The 20,136-nt window shown below is 40.4% G+C and overlaps 1 protein-coding gene across 4 annotated transcripts in view; it reads right to left on the bottom strand.

Moving 5' to 3' along the window:
* NIPA2 (NIPA magnesium transporter 2) overlaps positions 1-16,211 on the bottom strand; it is a 44,816-nt gene extending 28,605 nt beyond the window's left edge. Inside the window, exons 1-2 of one of the 4 annotated variants that reach the window (XM_017660246.3) lie at positions 15,946-16,211; positions 15,051-15,187 (exon numbers count right to left, since the gene is read on the bottom strand). The gene's annotated coding sequence lies outside the window, so the exon portion shown is untranslated. The remainder of the gene's footprint in view (positions 1-15,050; positions 15,188-15,945) is intronic. The other 3 variants (XM_017660244.3, XM_017660247.3, XM_017660245.3) reach the window with 3 other exon arrangements.
* Between the last annotated feature and the right edge of the window lie 3,925 nt (positions 16,212-20,136).

The following is a 20,136-nucleotide window of genomic DNA, read 5'->3' as shown; positions in this document are numbered from 1 at the left end:
TTCAAATACACTTTCTATCCCTTTTTCTGTCTCTTCTTCTTCTTCTGGTGCCCCTATAATGCAAATATCGTTCCATTTGGGTTGGTCACACGGTTCTCTTAGTATTCTTTCATTCCTGGAGATCGTTTTATCTCTCTCTGCCTCAGCTTCTCTGCCTTCCTGTTCTCTGATTTCTATTCCATTAATGGCATCTTGCACCTCATCCAGTGTGCTCTTAAGTCCTTCCAGAGATTGTTTTACTTCTGTATCCTCCCTCCCAACTTCTATCCTTTAGCTCTTGCATATTTCTCTGCAGCTCCATTGGCATAGTTATGACCTTTATTTTGAATTTTTTTCAGGATGATTGGTTAAATCTATCTCCTAGGCTCTCTCTCAGGAGTTGTCTGTATGATTCTGGTGTGGATCAAATTCTTCTGCCTTTTCATGGTGAAAGAGGTAGTCATGGGCTGCTGGCACATGTGTCAGCTGGGAGAACAAAGTCCCTTCCTGCTTACTGGTTGCCTTCCTCTCCTGCAAGAACACGACCCCTAGCGGCTTGTGCTGGGCAGCTGCGCACCAATGGGGCCTCTGAGTCTAGTCCGGGTGGCTGCGGAGGAGGCTCTGGGTGGTTGCTGTGGGTGCGACCGCTCTCAGGCCACTCCACTGCTATGGCGAGGCCGCGCCAGAGTGGGAATGCATGGGAGGCTGTTTATTGCTGTGAGGGGCCTCAGAGCTGTGCTGCCTCCCAGAGGGTTAGGGCGCCCAGAGTTCCCCGCAATTCTCAGCTGCTGGGCTGAGTGTGCTGGGATGCTTCCGTCCAGCTGTGAGGGCCTTGTCTCTTTAAGACTTTCAAAAACCACTTGCTTTTCTTTTGTCCAAGGGGCATCAGCTGCGGGAATCCGCTTGCAGGTTTTACTGTTCCATTTCCCTAATATCCAGCACAGCACACACTCTGTGTCTGCGCTCCTGGTGTGGTTGACTAGGGCTGGGTATTTAGCAGTCCTGGGCTCCCTCTCCCTCCCCGCTCTGACTCCTCTCTTTCCGCCAGGGAGCTGGGGGGCATCGGGGAGCACTTGGGTCCCACTGCACTGCAGCTTGTATCTTACCCCCTTCAAAAGGCACTTAGTTCTGGCAGATGTAGATGTAGCCTGGGTGTTGTACTGTATCTTCTGGTCTCTCTGTTAGGGATAGTTGTATTTGTTGTATTTTCAAAAATATATATAGTTTTGGGAGATTTCCGCTGTCCTACTCATGCTGCCATCTTGGTTCCTCCAAGTGTGCAGTACTTTTGAAATTGCATTTTCACAAAAGCTTGAGAAGATATGTGTTAAGAGCTACATGATGAGAAAACAGGCACAGGTTTGTTGGGTAACTTATGCAGTCAGTGGGTACCAGCAGCAGGACGAGAATCTAGGTCTCTGAATTTTCAGCCTCTCTGTTGGCCACCGGAGACTCCATGTAGTTCTGAGGTGGAACACAAGTGCGTGGCAGCTCAAACCAGGCTCTCACCACAGGGTCATAATCTTCTTGCCCAATCTGCTCATCCCTCATTTCCTGACACTGGCTTCATATCCTCTTCACCCAATCTAGATACCACGGCAAGGGTGCCAGCCTTTTTGAAATATGGCCTTGCTTCTCCATGTCTCTACTAACCCTGATCCAGTTTAAACACACCATGCTACCACACTGCTCTGTAAAACACATCTCTGCCATCTCATTCTCCTGCTTAAAAACTCAGAATAGTTACTGTTTATGGAAAGGAATACAAATTTTATAATCCAGTAATTAAGACCTTTCACCATTTGTGAAATTTTGTAACCAATTAACATGAGACCTTTCACTTTTCACCAAAACTGTCTTTTAAATCTTATTTCCCAATTCTATACTTCACATACTCTTTTTCTACTTGAGGTCAACACACTGCTGCCATTCTTACCTACTCCTTTGCCTCCTTCATATCTTTGCTTATATTATCTCTTTCATCTTTGAGTACCTAGTTCAAAAGTACCTCTGCAATGAAGCTATGATCGAATTCCTTAAACCAGTTATCAATCTTCTCTGAATTCCCTAACCTTTAACAATCAATTCTCTTTGGATAGTTTTTCCTTTTGTTATGGACCTCTGTGGACAGGTGGTATGCTCATCTCATTTACTCACCCAACAAATATTTAATATATGAGCATATACTATCTTCTAGGAAGAGAGTTACACCAATGAATAAAACAGACCAAAACCCTGCCTCATGAAGTTTAACTTCTTTGGGAGGTAAGGCAAGACAATAAACAAAATAAGGAAGGATCTTATATTGGAAGGCAGTAAATGCTATGGTATAAGTAAAGCATATTAGGTTGGGGGACTTCTGTTTTAACTAGATTGGTTAGGAGTTCTACCAAAGAAGGTAACATTGAGCAATGGCTTTAAAGATACAGGAAAAGAACAAAGCACAGAAAGAAAGTGCATAGGCACTGAAATAGGTGCAGGTATGAAATTTTCTTAAAAAAAAAAAAAGGAGATATAAGATTAAAGGTGGCGGTGTGAGAGGTGAGACAGACGCCTCCTCCAAATACCACATACAATTTGAAAATACAGTTAATACAACTAATCCTGAAAAGGCAACAGGAAAGAAGGCTGTACCAGACTGCATAAAAATGGAGAAAAGAACAGACCTCATGGAACAGGGCACCAGTGCCGCTCCACTGCCGCTCCACTGCGACCCCCAAGATCGCTCCAGGGGCTGAGCAACTCCAGAAAGTAGGGCTTCTGGGCACTAGAGGGCGCCACATACAAATAAGAAACATCAAAGTAACCTGGTTCAAACCCAAATCCCACAAACACCAGAAAAAGGGACAAGTGAAACTGAACTCTTCAATCTTCCAGAAAGAAATTTAAAAATAAGAATCATAAACATGCTCATGGAGGTACAGAAAAATATTCAAGAACTCAGGCACATATGCAAGACTGAGATTCAATCATTAAGAAATTCAATATCTGACATGAAACATACAATGGAGGGATGTAAAAGCAGATTAGATGTAGTAGACGAGATAGTAAACGAAATAGAAATTAGAGAACAGGAATATAAAAAAGCTGAGGCACAGAGAAAAAAAAGGATATCTAGGAATGAAAGAATATTAAAAGAACTGTTTGACCAATCCAAATGGAACAATATTCACATTAAAGGGGTACTTAGAAGAAGAAGAAAAAGAAAAAGGGATAGAAAGTGTCTTTCACAAGGTAATTGCTGAAAAATTCCCCAATCTGGGGAAGGAGATAGTCTCTCAGGCCACAGAGGTGTACAAATTGCCCAACACAGGAGACCCAAGGAAGACAACACCAAGACATGTAAGAATTAAAATGGCAAAGATTAAGGATAAGGACAGACTTTAAAAAGCAGCCAGAGAAAAATAAAAAGATCACATACAAAGGAAAACCCATCAGACTTCTCAACAGAAACTTTACAGGCAAGAAGGGAGTGACATGATATATTTAATGCAAAGAAAGAGACGAGCCTCGAAGCAAGAATATTCTGCCTGGCAAGTTTATCATTTAAATTTGAAGGAGGGATTAAACAATGTTCAGATAAACAAAAGCTGAGAGAATTTACCTCCCACAAACCACCTCCACAGTACATTTTGGAGGGACTGCTATAGATGGAAATATTCCTAAGGTTAAATAGATGGCACCAGGGGAAATTAAACCACAGCAAAGTAGAACGATTAAATACTAAGTTGATGCAAAATCAAATCAACTACCCCAGAAGTCAGTCAAGGGATAGACAGAGTACAGAATATGATACCTAACATACGAAGAATGGAAGAGGAAGAAAAAGGAGGAGAAAAAAAAAAGAACCTTTAGATTGTGTTTGTAATAGCATAGTAAGTGAGTTATATTAGAATGTTAGATAGCAAGGAAGTTACACTTGAACCTTTGGTATCCACGAATCGAAAGCCTGCAAAGGCAATAAGTACATACTTATCAACAATCACACTAAATGTAAATGGTCGAAATGCAACAATCAAAAGACACAGATTCAATGAATGGATAAAAAAACAAGACCAATCTATATGCTTCCTACAAGAGACTCACTTCAAACCCAAAGACATACACAGACTAAAAGTGAAGGGAGGGAAAGACATTTCATGCAACTATCAGAGAGAAAAAAGCAGGCATTACAGTACTTGTATCATATCAGACAAAACAGACTTAAAAACAAAGACTACACACATGAGACAAAGGACATATATAATGATAAAGGGGTCAGTCCAACAAGAGGATATAACGACTATAAATATCTATGCACCCAACACAGGAGCACTGACATATGTGAAACAAATAATAACAGAATTAAAGGGGGAAACAGAATGCAATGCATTCATTTTAGGAGACTTCAACACACCACTCACTCCAAAGGACAGTTCAAAAAGACAGAAAATAAGTAAGGAGACAGAGGCACTGAACACATTAGAACAGATGGAACTAAAGGACATCTACTGAATACTCCACCCAAAAGCAACAGGACACATATTCTTTTCAAGTGCACACGGAACATTTTCCAGAATAGACCACATACTAGGCTACAAAAAGAGCTTCAGTAAATTCACAAGGACTGAAATTGTATCAACCAGCTTCTCAGACCACAAAGGTATGAAACTAGAAATAAATTATGCAAAGAAAACAAAAAGGCCCACAAAAACAGGAGGCTAAACAACATGCTCCTAAAAAATCAATGACCACATTAAAACAGATCAAGCTGGAGACAAATGAAAACAACAACTCAAAACCCCAATGTCTGTGGGGCGCAGCAAAGGCACTTCAAGAGGAAATACAGTGCATGGTTAACTCAGGAAAGAACAATCCCAAATGAACAGTCTAAACTCACAATTAACAAAATTAGAAAAAGAAGTACAAATGAGGCCTAAAGTCAGTAGAAGGAGGGACATAATAAAGATGAGAGTGGAAATAAATAAAATTGACAATAATAAAAAAATAGAAATGATCAATGAAAGCAGGAGCTAGTTCTTTGAGGAAAAAAACAAAATAGAGAAACCCCTAGCCAGACTTATCAAGAAAATAAGAGAATCTACACACATAAACAGAATCAGAAATGAGAACGGAAAATCACCACGGACACCACAGAAATACAAAGAATTATTAGAGAACACTACGAAAAATTATATGATAACAAACTGGATAACCTAGAAGAAATGGAAAACTTTCTAGAAAAATAGCATCTTCCAAGGTTGACCCGGGAAGAAACAGAAAATCTAAATAGACCAATTCTCAGCAACAAAACTGAATTGGTCATCAAAAAACTACAAAAGAACAAAGTTCCTGGTCCAGATGGCTTCACCACTGAATTTTATCAAACATACAGTGAAGACCTAATACCCATCCTCCTTAAAGTTTTTGAGAAAAGTAGAAGAGAAGGGAATACTTCCAAACTCATTCTATCAGGCAAGCATTACTCTAATACCAATACCAGGCAAAGACATTACCAAAAAAAGAAAATTACAGACCAACACACTTGATGAACATACATGCAAAAATACTCAACAACAAAATATTAGTAAACCGAATTCAAAAATACATCAAAAAAAGATCATCCACCATGATCAAGTAGGATTTATTCCAGGGATGCAAGAATGGTACAATATTCAAAAATCCATTATCATCATCCACCCACCACATCAACAAAAAGGACAAAAACCACATGATCATTTCCAGATGCTGAAAAAAGGATGAAATAATTCAACATCCATTCATGATAAAAACTCTCATGAGTATAGAGGCCAACTACCTCCATGTAATAAAGGCCATATATGACAAACGCACAGCCAACACCATACTTAACAGCAAGAAACTGAAAGTTTAAGAACAGGAACAAGACAAGGATGCCCACTCTTCCCACATTTATTCAACACAGTTTTGGAGGTCCTGGCCATGGCAATCAGACAACACACAGAAATAAAAGGCATCTAGATTGGAATGGAAGAAGTTAAACTGTCACTGTTTGCAAATACATGATACTGCACATAAAAGCCCTAAAGAATCTACTCCAAACTTACTAGAGGTAATATCTGAATTCAGCAAACTTGCAAGATACAAAATTAATACATAGAAATCTGTTGCATTCCTATATACCAATGGTGAACTAGCAGACAGAGAAATCAGGAAAACAATTCCATTCACGATTGCATCAAAAAGAATTAAAGACCTAGGAATAAACCTAACCAAGGAGGTGAAAGACCTATACTCTGAAAACTACAGGACACTCATGAGATAAATTAAAGAAGACACCGATAAATGGAAACACACACATGCTTATGTATAGTAAGAATTAATATTGTCAAAATGGCCATCCTGCCTAAAGCAATCTACAGATTCAATGCAATCCCTATCAAAATACCAACAGCATTCTTCAACAAACTGGAACAAATAGTTCTAAAGATCACATGGAACCACAAAAGACCCTGAATAGCCAAAGCAATCCTGAGAAGGAAGAGTAAAGCGGTGGGGGAATGTGCTCCCCAACTTCAAGCTCTACTACAAAGCCACAGTAATCAAGACAATTTGGTACTGGCACAAGAACTGACCCATAGACCAATGGAATAGACAAGAGAGCCCAGATATGACCCAAAGTATATATGGTCAATTAATATATGATAAAGGAGTTATGGACATACAATGGGGAAATGACAGACTCTTCAACAACCGGTGTTGGCAAAACTGGACAGCTACATGTAAGAGAATGAAACTGGATCCTTGTCTAACCCCACACACAAAAGTAAATTCAAAATGGATCAAAGACATGAATGTAATTCGTGAAACCATAAAACTCTTAGGAGAAAACATAGGCAAAAATCTCTTGAATATCAACATGAGCAAATTTTTCCTGAACGCATCTCCTCAGGCAAGGAAAACAAGCAAAAATGAACAAATAGGACTACAAGCCAAAAACCTTCTGTACAGCAAAGGACACCATCAGCAGAACAAAAAGGCATCCTACTTTATGGGAGAATATATTTGTAAATGACGTATCTGACAAGGGGTTAATTAACATGCAAAATATATAAAGAACTCATATGCCTCAACACCCTAAAAGCAAATAACCCGACTAAAAAATAGGCAGAGGATATGAATGCACAATTCTCCAAAGAAGAAATTCACATGGTCAACAGGCACATGAAAAGATGCTCCACATCGCTAAATATCAGGAAAAGAAAAATTAAAACCACAATGAGATATCATCTCACATCAGTTACCTTGGCCAATATCAAAAAGACTAATAACAAATGGTGTAGAGGATGCAGAGAAAGGGGAACCTTCCTACACTGCTAGTGGGAATGTAAATTAATTCAACCATTATGGAGAGCAATATGGAAGTTCCTCAAAAACCTAAAAACAGAAATACCATTTGACCCGGGAATTCCACTACTAGGAATTTATCCCCCAAAAAGTTCTCAGCTTCAAAAAGATATAACACCCCTACATTTACTGCAGCACTACGTACAATAGCCAAGATATGAAAGCAACCTAGGTGTCCATCAATAGATGAATGGATAAAGAAGATGTGCACATATACACAATATAATACTATTCAGCCATATGAAACAAATCCTGCCATTTGCAACATGGATGGAGCTAGAGGGTACTATGGTCAGTGAAATAAGTCAGGCAGAGAAAGACAATTACCAAACTATTTCCCTTGTTGGTGGTGTACAATGATGAAGCAAAACTGAAGGAACAAAAGTGCAGCATAGAGCCAAGATGGCGGCGTGAGTAGGACAGTGTAAATCTCCTCCCAAAACCATATATATTTTTGAAAATACAACAAATACAACTATTTCTAAGAGACCAGAAGATACAGAATAACAGCCAGGCTACATCTAGACTTGAGAGAACCCAGTGCCTCACAAAGGGAGTACGATACAAGCTGCGGCCCAGCGGGACCCGAGCACGCGCCCAACCCCAGCTCCCCAGCAGTAGGAGAGGAGTCGGAGAGGGGAGGGAGTGTGAGGTCAGGAATGCTAAATTCCCAGCCCTAGTCAACCGCACTGGTAGCGCAAACACAGTGTGTGCTGTGCTGGATACTATGGAAACAGAACAGTAAAACCTGTGAGGGGGTCCCCGCAGCCTGCGCCCCTGGGACAAAAGAAAAGTGAGTGCTTTTTGATAGTCTTAAAGGGACAGGGACCAAACAGCTGGATGGAAGCATCCCTGCACACTCAGCCCAGCAGCTGGGAATCCCAGCGAACTCTAGGCGCCCTAAGCCCCTGGGCAGCAGCACAGCTCTGAGGCCCCTCACAGTGATAAATAGCCTCCCATCCATTCCCCTAACGGTGCTGCCCACCAGAGCGGAGTAGCAGCCTGAGACCGGCCACACCCACAGCAGCTGCGCAGAGGTTCTGCCGCAGACACCCGGGCCAGTCTCAGAGACCCTGTTGGCGCGCAGCTGCGCAGGACAGACAACAAGGAGACGCCGTTCTCGCAGGAGAGGAAGGCAACCAGCAAGCAGGAAGGGTCTTTGTTCTCCCAGCTAACACATGCACCAACTGCTCATGACTACTTCTATCACCATGAAAAGGCAGAAGAATCTGATCCAGACCAGAATGACACAGACATTCCCGGAGAGGGAACCTCAGGAGATAGATTTAACCAATCTTTCTGAAAAAGAATTCAAAATAAAGGTCATAACCATGCTGATGGGGCTGCAGAGAAATATGCAAGAGCAAAGGAGGGAAAATACAGAAATGAAACAATCTCTGGAATGACTTAAAAGCAGAATAGATGAGGTGCAAGAGGCTGTTAATGGAATAGAAATCAGAGAACAGGAATGTAGAGAAGCTGAGGCATGGAGAGATAAAAGGATCTCCAGGAATGAAAGAATATTAAGAGAACTGTGTGACCAATCAAAATGGAACAATATCCGCATCATACGGATACCAGAAGAAGAAGAGAGAGTAAAAGGGATAGAAAGTGTATTTGAAGAAATAATTGCTGAAAACTTCCCCAAACTGGGGGAGGAAATAGTCTCTCAGAACACGGAAGCCCACAGAATTCGGAAAAGAAGGGACACAAGGAAGACAACACCAAGACACATAGTAATTAAAATGGCAAAGATCAAGCACAAGGACAGAGTATTCAGCCACAGAGAGAAAAAAGGTCACGTACAAAGGAAAACCCATCAGGCTATCATCAGACTTCTCAACAGAAACCTTACAGGCCAGAAGAGAAAGGCATGATACATTTAATGCAATGAAACAGAAGGGCCTTGATCCAAGGATACTGTATCCAGCACGATTATCATTCAAATATGGAGGGATTAAACAATTCCCAGACAAGCAAAAGTTGAGAGAATTTGCCTCCCACAAACCACCTCTACAGGGTATTTTAGAGGGACTGCTCTAGATGGAAGCACTCCTAAGGCTAAATAGATGTCACCAGAGAAAATAAAATCACAGTAAAGAAAGCAGACCAACCAAATACTAACTAAAGGCAAAAAATAAAATCAACTACCCACAAAAGCAGTTAAACGATACACAAAAGAGCACAGAATAAAACAACTAATGTATAAAGAATGGAGGAGGAGGAATAAGAAGGGAGAGAAATAAAGAATCACCAGACAGTGTTTATAAAGTCTAATAAGAGGAGTTAAGTTAGACCATAAGCCACTAAAGAAGCTAACCTTGAACATTTGGTAACCACGAATCTAAACCTGCAATGGCAATAAATACATATATTTCAATAATCACCCTAAATGTAAATGGACTGAATGCATCAACCAAAAGACACAGAGTAACAGAATGGATGAAAAAGCAAGATCCATCTATATGCTGCTTACAAGAGACTCACCTCAAACCCAAAGACATGCAACAGTCTAAAGTCAAGGGATGGAAAAACATACTTCATGCAAACAACAAGGAGAAAAAGCAGGTTTAGGAGTACTGGTATCAGACAAAATAGACTTCAAAACAAAGAAAGTAACAAGCGATAAAGAAGGCCATTACATAATGATAAAGGGATCAATCCAAAAAGAGGATATAACCATTATAAATATATATGCACCCAATGCAGGAGCACCAATATATGTGAAACAAATACTAACAGAATTAAAAGAGGAAATAGAATGCAATGCATTCATTCTAGGAGACTTCAAAACACTCACTCCAAATGACAGATCCAATGGACAGAAAACAAGTAAGGACACAGGGGCGCTGAACAACACAACTAGAACAGGTGGACCTAATAGACATCTATAGAACTCTACACCCAAAAGCAGCAGGATACACATTCTTCTCAAGTGTACATGGAACATTCTCCAGAATAGACCACATACTAGGCCACAAAAAGAGCCTCAGTAAATTCCAAAATATTGAAGTTCTACCAACCAACTTCTCAGACCACAAAGGTATAAAACCAGAAATAAATTGTACAAAGAAAGCAAAAAGGCTCACAAACACATGAGGGCTTAACAACATGCTCCTAAATAATCAGTGGATCAATGACCAAATTAAAATAGAGATCAAGCAATATATGGAAAGAAATAACAACAACAACACACAGCCCCAACTTCTGTGGAATGCAGGAAAGCAGTTATAAGAGGAAAGTATATAATAAACCAGGCATATTTAAAGAAGGCAGAACAATCCCAAATGAATAGTCTAAAGTCACAATTATCAAAATTGTAAAAACAAGAAATGAGTCCTAAAGTCAGCAAAAGGAGGGACATAATAAAGATCAGAGAAAAAATAAATAAAATTGAGAAGAATAAAACAATAGGAAAAAAAATCAATGAAACCAAGAGCTGGTTCTTTGAGAAAATAAACAAATTAGATAAGCCACTAGCCAGACCTCTTAAGAGAAAAAGAGAATCAACACACATCAACAGAATCAGAAATGAGAAAGGAAAAATCATGACGGACCCCACAGAAATACAAAAAATTATTAGTGAATACTATGAAAACCTATATGCTAACAAGCTGGAAAACCTAGAAGAAATGGACAAACTTCCTAGAAAAATACAACCTTCCAAACTGACCAAGGAAGAAACAGAAAATCGAAACAGACCAATTACCAGCAACAAAACAGAAGCAGTAATCAAAACACTACCCAAGAGCAAAACCCCCGGGCCACATGGATTTACCGTGGAATTTTATCAGACATACAAAGAAGACATAATACCCATTCTCCTTAAAGTTTCCAAAAGTTGAAGAGGAGGGAATACTCCCAAACTTATTCTGTGAAGCCAGCGTCACCCTAATACCAAAACCAGGCAATAACCCCACCAAAAAAGAAAACTACAGACCAATATCCCTAATGAACATAGATGCAAAAATACTCAACAAAATATTAGCAAACCAAATTAAAAAATACATCAAGAGGATTATACACCATGACGAAGTGGGTTTCATCTCAGGGACGCAAGGATGGTACAACATTCGAAAATCCATCAACATCATCCACCAGATCAACAAAAAGGACAGAAACCACATGATCATCTCCATAGATGCTGAAAAAGCATTTGACAAAATTCAACATCCATTCATGATAAAAACTCTCAACAAAATGGGTATAGAGGGCAAGTACCTCAACATAATAAAGACCATATATAATAAACCCACAGCCAACATCATATTTAACAGCAATAAGCTGTAAGCTTTTCCTTTAAGATAGGGCACAAGCAGGCATGCCCACTCTCCCCACTGTTATTTAACGTAGTACTGGAGGTCCTAGCCACAGCAATCAGACAAAACAAACAAATACAAGGAATCCAGATGGGTTAAGAAGAAGTCAGACTGTCACTATTTGCAGATGACATGATATTGTACATAAAAAACCCTAAAGACTCCACTCCAAAACTACTAGAACTAATATCGGAATTCAGCAAAGTTGCAGGATACAAAATTAATACACAGAAATCTGTGGCTTTCCTATACACTACCAATAAACTAACAGAAGGAGAAATCAGGAAGACAACTCCATTCACAATAGCATCAAAAAGAATAAAATACCTAGGAATAAACCTAACCAAGGAAATGAAAGACCTATACCCTGAAAACTACAAGACACTCTTAAGATAAGTTAAAGAGGACACTGACAAATGGAAACTCATCCCATGCTCTTGGCTAGGAAATATTAATATTGTCAAAATGACCATCCTGCCTAAAGCAATCTACAGATTCAATGCAATCCCTATCAAATTACCAACAGTGAACTAGAACAAATAGTTCTAAAATTCATATAGAACCACCAAAGACCCCGAATAGCCAAAGCAATCCTGAGAAGAAGGAATAATATGGCAGGGGGGATCTCGCTCCCCAATTTCAGGCTCTACTACAAAGCCACAGTAATCAAGACAATTTGGTACTGGCACAAGAACAGACCCACAGACCAGTGGAACAGAATAGAGACTCCAGACATTAATCCAAACATATATGGTCAATTAATATATGATAAAGGAGCCATGGACATACAATGGGGAAATGACAGCCTCTTCAACAGCTGGTGTTGGCAAAACTGGACAGCAACATGTAAGAGAATGAAACTGGATCACTGTCTAACCCCATCCACAAAACTAAATTCGAAATGGATCAAAGACCTGAATGTAAGTCATGAAACCATAAAACTCTTAGAAAAAAACATAGGCAAAAATCTCTTGGACATAAACATGAGCCACCTCTTCATGTACATATCTCCCTGGGGAAAGAAAACCAAAGCAAACATGAATACATGGGACTATATCAAGCTGAAAAGCTTCTGTACAGCAAAGGACACCATCAATAGAACAAAAACGCATCCTACAGTATGGGAGAATATATGCATAAATGACAGATCCAATAAAGGGTTAACATCCATAATATATAAAGAACTCTCGCACCTCAACAAACAAAAGGCAAATAATCCAATTAAAAAATGGGCAGAGGAGCTGAACAGTTGTTCAAAGAAGAAATTCAGATGGCCAACAGACACATGAAAAGATGCTCCGCATCACTAGTCATCAGAGAAATGCAAATTAAAACCATAATGAGATATCACCTCATACCAGTAAGGACTGCCACCATCCAAAAGACAAACAACAACAAATGTTGGCAAGGTTGTGGAGAAACGGGAACCTGCCTACACTGCGGGTGGGAAAGTAAATTAGTTCAACCATTGTGGAAAGCAGTATGGAGGTTCCTCAAGAAGCTCAAAATAGAATTACCTTTTGACCCAGGAATTCCAATTCTAGGAATTTACCCTAAGAATACAGCGGCCCAGTTTGGAAAAGACAGATGCACCCCCTATGTTTATCGCAGCAGTTTACAATAGCCAAGGAATGTAAGCAACCTAAGTGTCCATCAGTAGATGAATGGATAAAGAAGATGTGGTACATATACACAATGGAATATTATTCAGCCATAAGAAGAAAACAAATCCTACCATTTGCAACAACATGGATGGAGTTCGAGGTTATTATGCTCAGTGAAATAAGCCAGGCGGAGAAAGGCAAGTACCAAATGATTTCACTCATATGTGGAATATAAGAACAAAGGAAAATCTGAAGGAACAAAACAGCAGCAGAATCACAGAACCCAAGAATGGACTAACAATTACCAAAGGGAAAGGGACTGGGGAGGATGGGTGGGAAAGGAGAGAAGAGGGGGAAGAAGAAAGGGGGCGGTACGATTAGCATGTATAACGTCGGGGGAGCCACGGGGAGGGCTGTGCAACACAGACGTGACTAGTGATGGTACAGCATCTTACTATGCTGATGAACAGTGACTAATGTGGTATGTGGGGGTGACTTGAAGGGGGCAGTCTAGTAACCATAATGTTCCTCATGCAATTGTAGATAAATGATACCAAAATTAAAAAAAAAAGAAGCAAATGATTTCAAAAATCCATGGAAATAAAGCATATATCTTATATTAAAATAAAAAAGAGTGGACTAACAGTTACCAAAGGGAAAGGGACTTGGGAGAATGGGTGGGAAGGGGGCATTGTGATTAGCATGTATAATGTGGGGGGAGGCTTGTCATTATTTCCTTTCTTAGGAGGAAGGGCTGTGCAACACAGAGAAGACAAGTAGTGATTCTACATCATCTTGCTACACTGATGAACAGGTACTGTAATGGGGGTTGTGGGGGGGACTTGCTGACGGGGGCAGTCTAGTAAACATAATGTTCCTCATGTAATTGTAGATTAATGATATCAAAATAAATAAAAATAACTGCAGCATACTCACAAACTCCACGAAGGCACCCAGTTACCAAAGGGGAGGTGTGGGGGAGGGCGTGTGGGTGGGAGGGAGAACGGGATTGAGGGGTATTATGATTAGCACACATGGTGTGGGGGGATTCATGGGGAAGACAGTGTAGCACAGAGAAGACAAGAAGTGACTCTGTGGCATCTTACTACACTGATGGACAGTGACTGCAATGGGGTATGGGGCTGGGTACCCGATAATATGGCTGAATGTAGTAACCACATTGTTTCATGTGAAACCTTCATAAGTGTGTATATCAATGATACCTTAAAAAAATAAATAAATAAATAAAGGAAGGACATTGTGGCTGACAGTAAGTTAGCAAGGGTAGGAGAATACCACCACAGCATATTTTTATACAACAGAAATATCCTGAAAAACAGTATAATTCTTTTTTTATTATTCCTAATAATAATAAAGCTACTGTTTACCAAACAGCTATGGAAGCACTGCTCCAGGTGATTGACAAACATTATTTCTAATCCACACAATGAGAAGAAGGTTATCATTATCCCCATGGTACAGCTAAAGGAACCAAATGCACCAGAGGTTAAATCACATGTGGAGGACCACAAAGAAAGAGATACAGCTTGAAATGGGATCTAAGAGTCCCTAGACTGCACTTCTGTTGGGGCTGCCCACACCATATTTTAAAACTTTTGTAGAGTTCTTAGCCTTTATATCTACTTGGTTTACACTATTTTAATTTTTTCTAACCTTTCATTTGGCTAATTATTTTTTAAAGCAGTACTTATAAATAGCACAGGACCTAAAATCTCCAAACGTAATTTAGCAACATTAGTTATAAGTTAAAATTTTAACTTACATGTAAGTTTTATATGGTCTCTCTTATGAAAAAAAAGGCTGGAAGAAGTTAGAGATGACTTATTCACTCTCATTTCCTTGTAAGTAATACCCTTTAATCTCATTTAAAGTTTTAAACCCTGGCAGAGTAGCTTCAGCCTGGAAAGAAGAAAATACAGAAGTAGGCAAAAGGACCGAATAGTTACTAAATACTTTTTAAAACCTAGTTACTAGCCTCCATATTCTACTTACCGACTAACATGAAATCTACCCAACCGACCATACGGTACTGCTTCAACAGACATCTTACTGGAATAACAAAGATCTCTATTTTCTCATATTTCTTATTACTTTAAAAAAAAAGTACTAACTGGGTAGATGGGATAGTTTCTAGAAACAGATGTAAAACATAGACCTGTATTAAACGACTGAAAAGTCTAGTGAAGAGATTAAAAAGACACAAAAACTTAAACGTACAGTTTTGTACAGCTGCATGGAGCAGGAGAGAGGATTCAGTGACTTTATAAAAAGTTAGGAAATTACAACAGCCATGTTCAAAACGTTAACAGCAAACTTCCAAGGCTTCCTTGTTCTAATGTCAATTAATATCTACGCAGTAGCTGCAACAATATTCTAAAGCTCACAATAAAACTAAACTATTTTAATGAACCTAATGAACACCCGCCGCCGACAGGGCACCGCCACATTTCCCTGGTTTTTCATGGCAGTCCCCTCCACGGTGGGATTCCTCAGTGCAGGTCACGAGGAAAACTGCTCCTATCCCAGGATGCGCTCGGCTCACTGTTCCCAGGGAAAAGAGGGCGCCCTGCCTCGCTTTCCCCAACCCAAGACGGGTCGCCTCGCCCACAGTCAGTCCCTCGCGCTTGCCCGGAAGGAGGAAAGACCGGCGACCTCACCCCGGCTGGCAGGCCGGTTTCGCGGCTTCCCCTCTGCTGTCCGGCCCTGGTCACCTCCGCTCACACCCCCGCACAGGCCGCACGGGCCGCCGCCTCCTGAACTCGCGCGGCCTGCGCCTTCCTCGCCGTCCAGGTGGAGGTGAGAGCATCCGGGGCTGCGGCCGCACGCGCGGCCTTCTCCATGGGGGAGCGCCGAGGGGAACCTGCCCCAACGACCTCTGGCCCCTCAGCCGCCGGACCTACGGCCACAGCCGACGGGAACCTAGGCGCGGCCGAGTGACGCAAATGGTGACGCGCGCACGCGCAGTGCGGAGTGGCGAAGGCCGCGCCCCCCGCACACCTCCTGGCGGAGTTCCGGTTTCTTTGCCGGGTCCGGGTTAGTTGGCTGAGGTGTTAGGGAGCGGGGAGGGCAGCGTAGGGCGAGCCGAGGGATGAAGGATTGGAAGCAACGTTTTGCAAGGTAGGCTTCGCTGACCAAGTGAGCAAAATCAAAGTGCTGTGCGCCGCTGAATTAAAATGCGAATTCTCACGCGCGGTCAGCGTTTGAAGGAACGTTTGAAGCAGGAGCCTAGCGATCCCCTAGGGAAACGGCTCCCAGAGGGAAGGGGGCGGGACTAGGGCGGGGCACGCGGAGGGCGAGCCGGCTTGCGTCCACCTTCTTCCCAAGTTCGTGCCTTCCATCAACGAATCCTGGAATAAACATGTACTTCACCCAAGTTTGTGGTTTGTAAAAAAACACATCGAACAGAGATTTATTTTTCATGAGACACATAGGAAACCCACTGTTGCGCTATCCCGCTTGGTTTCACCTGGAATGGAGAAATTTCCTGGGATCCACTGTCAATGCTGTCCTCTAAAGAGAAAAAACAGGGCTCATTTTCAAGAAATGGGTAAGATCAAAAGTGAGGCATGCTGATAAATCACTAATACTTTGGCCAACAGTGCGGAGGTCCTTTGGGGATGTTGGGGTTTTTTTTTACTAGATACAAAGCATTATTATACAGATTTAAAATCATTTTGGGTGGGAATCTTAATGAGCTACATGATTATTGAACCAGAAAATGCTAAATATAATTTGCCATTTTCAGACTGTAATCCCATTGGATAATATTCTAGACTACAGAGCCCCTAACCACTCTAGTTTTGGTATGGGTAACTATGCAGCTTTTAGTCCTTTAAAAGCTTTCAGTCTTCTGTAAGCTTGGCAAACAGACAACCATGCATTTTAGAACTGGTTCAGGTGAACTTTTTTGCTTACTTCTTTGGTCTCAGACAAATTTTAAACTAAATTACATCATCAGATAAGAAATTACATTGAATTTTGAAATATGATTGGTAAGTTGGTCTTTGATGGTATGGTAGATTCATGAAAAATGATTCGCTATGCATTCCATGTGTGAACACATTTTGCAGAGTGACTTTGAGGCTCCGCTCCATCCCCTGATTCTGCCTTGGCCTTGGAACTGTCTTTGGCTAAGAAAATGTCGTGGTTCCAGCCTAAATAATGATGGTCTAGTTTGCTAGAGGAGGAGACCTCTGGAGCAGAGCAACTTGCAAAGTCCCTGGCTGAACATGTTCAGAGACGAGATTGAGCCAACTTGGTTGAGGCTCACAAAACTGCATGCACTGTTGGCCCACAGACAGAGGAGAAAGAATGATCGTTGTTTAATGCCATTCCTTTTGATTGTCATTTTAAGGTGGAGCAGGTATATAGCAATAACTAACACATAAATCCCAACAGATATTCTAGGAGGCAGATGACTCATGAAAGCAGTGGTTGGTTCATATGAACAAGGGCAGTTAGGAATTATGTTAATTTAACCTAAAAAATGAATTTGCTTGCAGCTCTTTTCTGCTAGTATTTTAATCATCCCACCTAAGCCCTACCTTTTCTAATGGGCTCTCTCTCATTACTGTAGTCCACAGAGGCCTCTCACGTTCATTAGCTGGACCTCCCACCTGACATTTACCGTCATGTTGCACTGTTTTCTTTATAAGTGTATGTAATATGCCTTGTTACTTTGACGCAGTCTCCTTAAATGCCCAAATCACTTCTCCAGCACGTGGTGTTGAACATCTTGTATACTGTGAGTGCTCAAGCATTGATCATGAGATTTTTTTACTTTTAAAAATACAATTTACTTTCTTACACTGCTGGTAGGATTGTAAAATGATAACGATTTCCTTGGCAATTGGCAGTTTCTTAAGTTAAATATATACCAACCATATGACCCAGCTGTTCTATTCCCAAGTATTTACCCAAGAGAAATGAAAGTATATATCCATTCAAAGACTCGCTAATGAATATTCAATAGCAGCTTTATAATAGCCAAGAAATAGAAACAACCCAACTGTCCACCAACAGATGAATGGATAAATAATTGTAGTATATCCATATGGTGGAATCCTGCTAAATGATAAAAGGGAATGAACACTATTGATATATGCTATAACATGACTGAATCTCAAAATAGTTATAAGTAAAAAAAGAACCCAGACCAAAAAAGAGTATATATTAAATGACTGCATTTATCTAAAATTCCAGGAAATGGAAAGTAATATATATAGTAATATATAGAAAGTAGATGGTTGACTGGGAGTGGAGGGGGCAAGGAGGGCAGAGGGTTTGTAAGGTAAAAAAGAAGCTTTGGGGTTAATGGCTTTGCTCACCGTTTTGCTTGTATTGATGCTTTCATCATGTAACATCATAGGACATAACATCAAAACTTACCAAAGTGTGTATTTTATACATGTGTAGTATATGTATGTCAATTATACCTCTGTGAAGATGTTAAAATCTACTTTGTCAGTTACAGAAGTATAGGCAAGACTTCTTATTAAAACAATATTTTTGTTAAATCATGTCTTAGTAAATCAAGTAGTTTTCTCATGTACAAATTGTTCTCTAATTACTCTTCTATGTTTTGGTTTCATTACCACAGATGCCAGCCAAAAACATAACAGTGTAACATGATCATTTTTTCTTTAGCTCAACCCCCATCATGAAATTTTCCCTTTATCCTCCCAATGTGAATAGTGGTATTCTCTAGCATTTTAAAAGGTTAGTATTATATAAATGTTTTTCAATTAATATTAGTTTATTCAAGGCCATCCATGACCTACATTATTAGGGCACCGAAACATTTGTTGGAGGGAAGGGAGAGCTCTTTAAAAAAGATAATTATCACTCAAAGTGATTTTGGTAGGGAGGATATTCATTCAAGAGTTGACTCAGTAATTGCCTCACTTGATGAAATGGTGAATGGATGTAGTTGGTGGAATAATGGTCCCCCAAAAATGTCGGACATCCTAATCCTCAGAATCTGAGACTATGTTACTTTACAGACAATAGGGACTTTGCAGACGTGATTAAATTAAGGATTTTGAGATGGAGAGAATCCTGGATTGTCCAAGTGGGTCCAAAAGAATGACAAGAAAGCTTATAAGAAGGAGGCAGGAGTATCTGGTCAGAGAGGAGTTGGGACTAAGGAAGAAGGGTCAGAGAGATGCAGTGTTGCTGGCTTTGAAGATGGAGAAAGGTGAATGAGGCAAACCACAAGGTCTCCAGAAGATGAGAAAAGCAGACAGCAGATTCACCCCAAAGCTTCCAGAAGGAATGTGATTCTGCCACTTTGATTTTAGCCCAGCTGAACTTGTGTTGGACTTCTGACCTCCAGAACTCTAAGATAATAAATTGTGTTGCTGTAAGCAACAACATTTGTGGTAATTTGTTAGAGCAGCAACAGAAAATCAAAGCAGTGAATAAGCATGCCAAATTAGGGGAAGGAGGACATGGAGATCCCCCAAACTTCACCAAAAATTTAAAGATTCCATGTTATAGACAGGCACCTTAGTCTGATGTTTCCTCCATCTGCCAACCCATTATCTCGGTTATTTTGTTTGAATTTGTTGTGTTTATTATTTGAGTGGCATCTCGCCTATCCTGCTTGCCAAGATGCAATTCCAATACCAGCTCTTCCAGATTTCCTCAATTGGAATTAATCCCCTTCTGAACTGCTAATACTGACAGAGTATTTTTTTATTTCTGCTGTTTGATAGTTCCTCAGCTTTCCAACATAAAAAAACTTTCTGAAGCTACCATGTGAGGTTCAAAATATGGTGTACAAGTGTGATTGACATTACAAAGATGTCAACAATGTCATGCCTAAGGGTCATCAGATGGGGACATGA

The sequence above is a fragment of the Manis javanica genome, chromosome 18, assembly GCF_040802235.1.
Source record: "Manis javanica isolate MJ-LG chromosome 18, MJ_LKY, whole genome shotgun sequence".
Lineage (NCBI taxonomy): Eukaryota > Metazoa > Chordata > Mammalia > Pholidota > Manidae > Manis > Manis javanica.
Note: the sequence above shows the minus strand (reverse complement) of the source record. Positions and strands in the feature narration are given on the sequence as shown.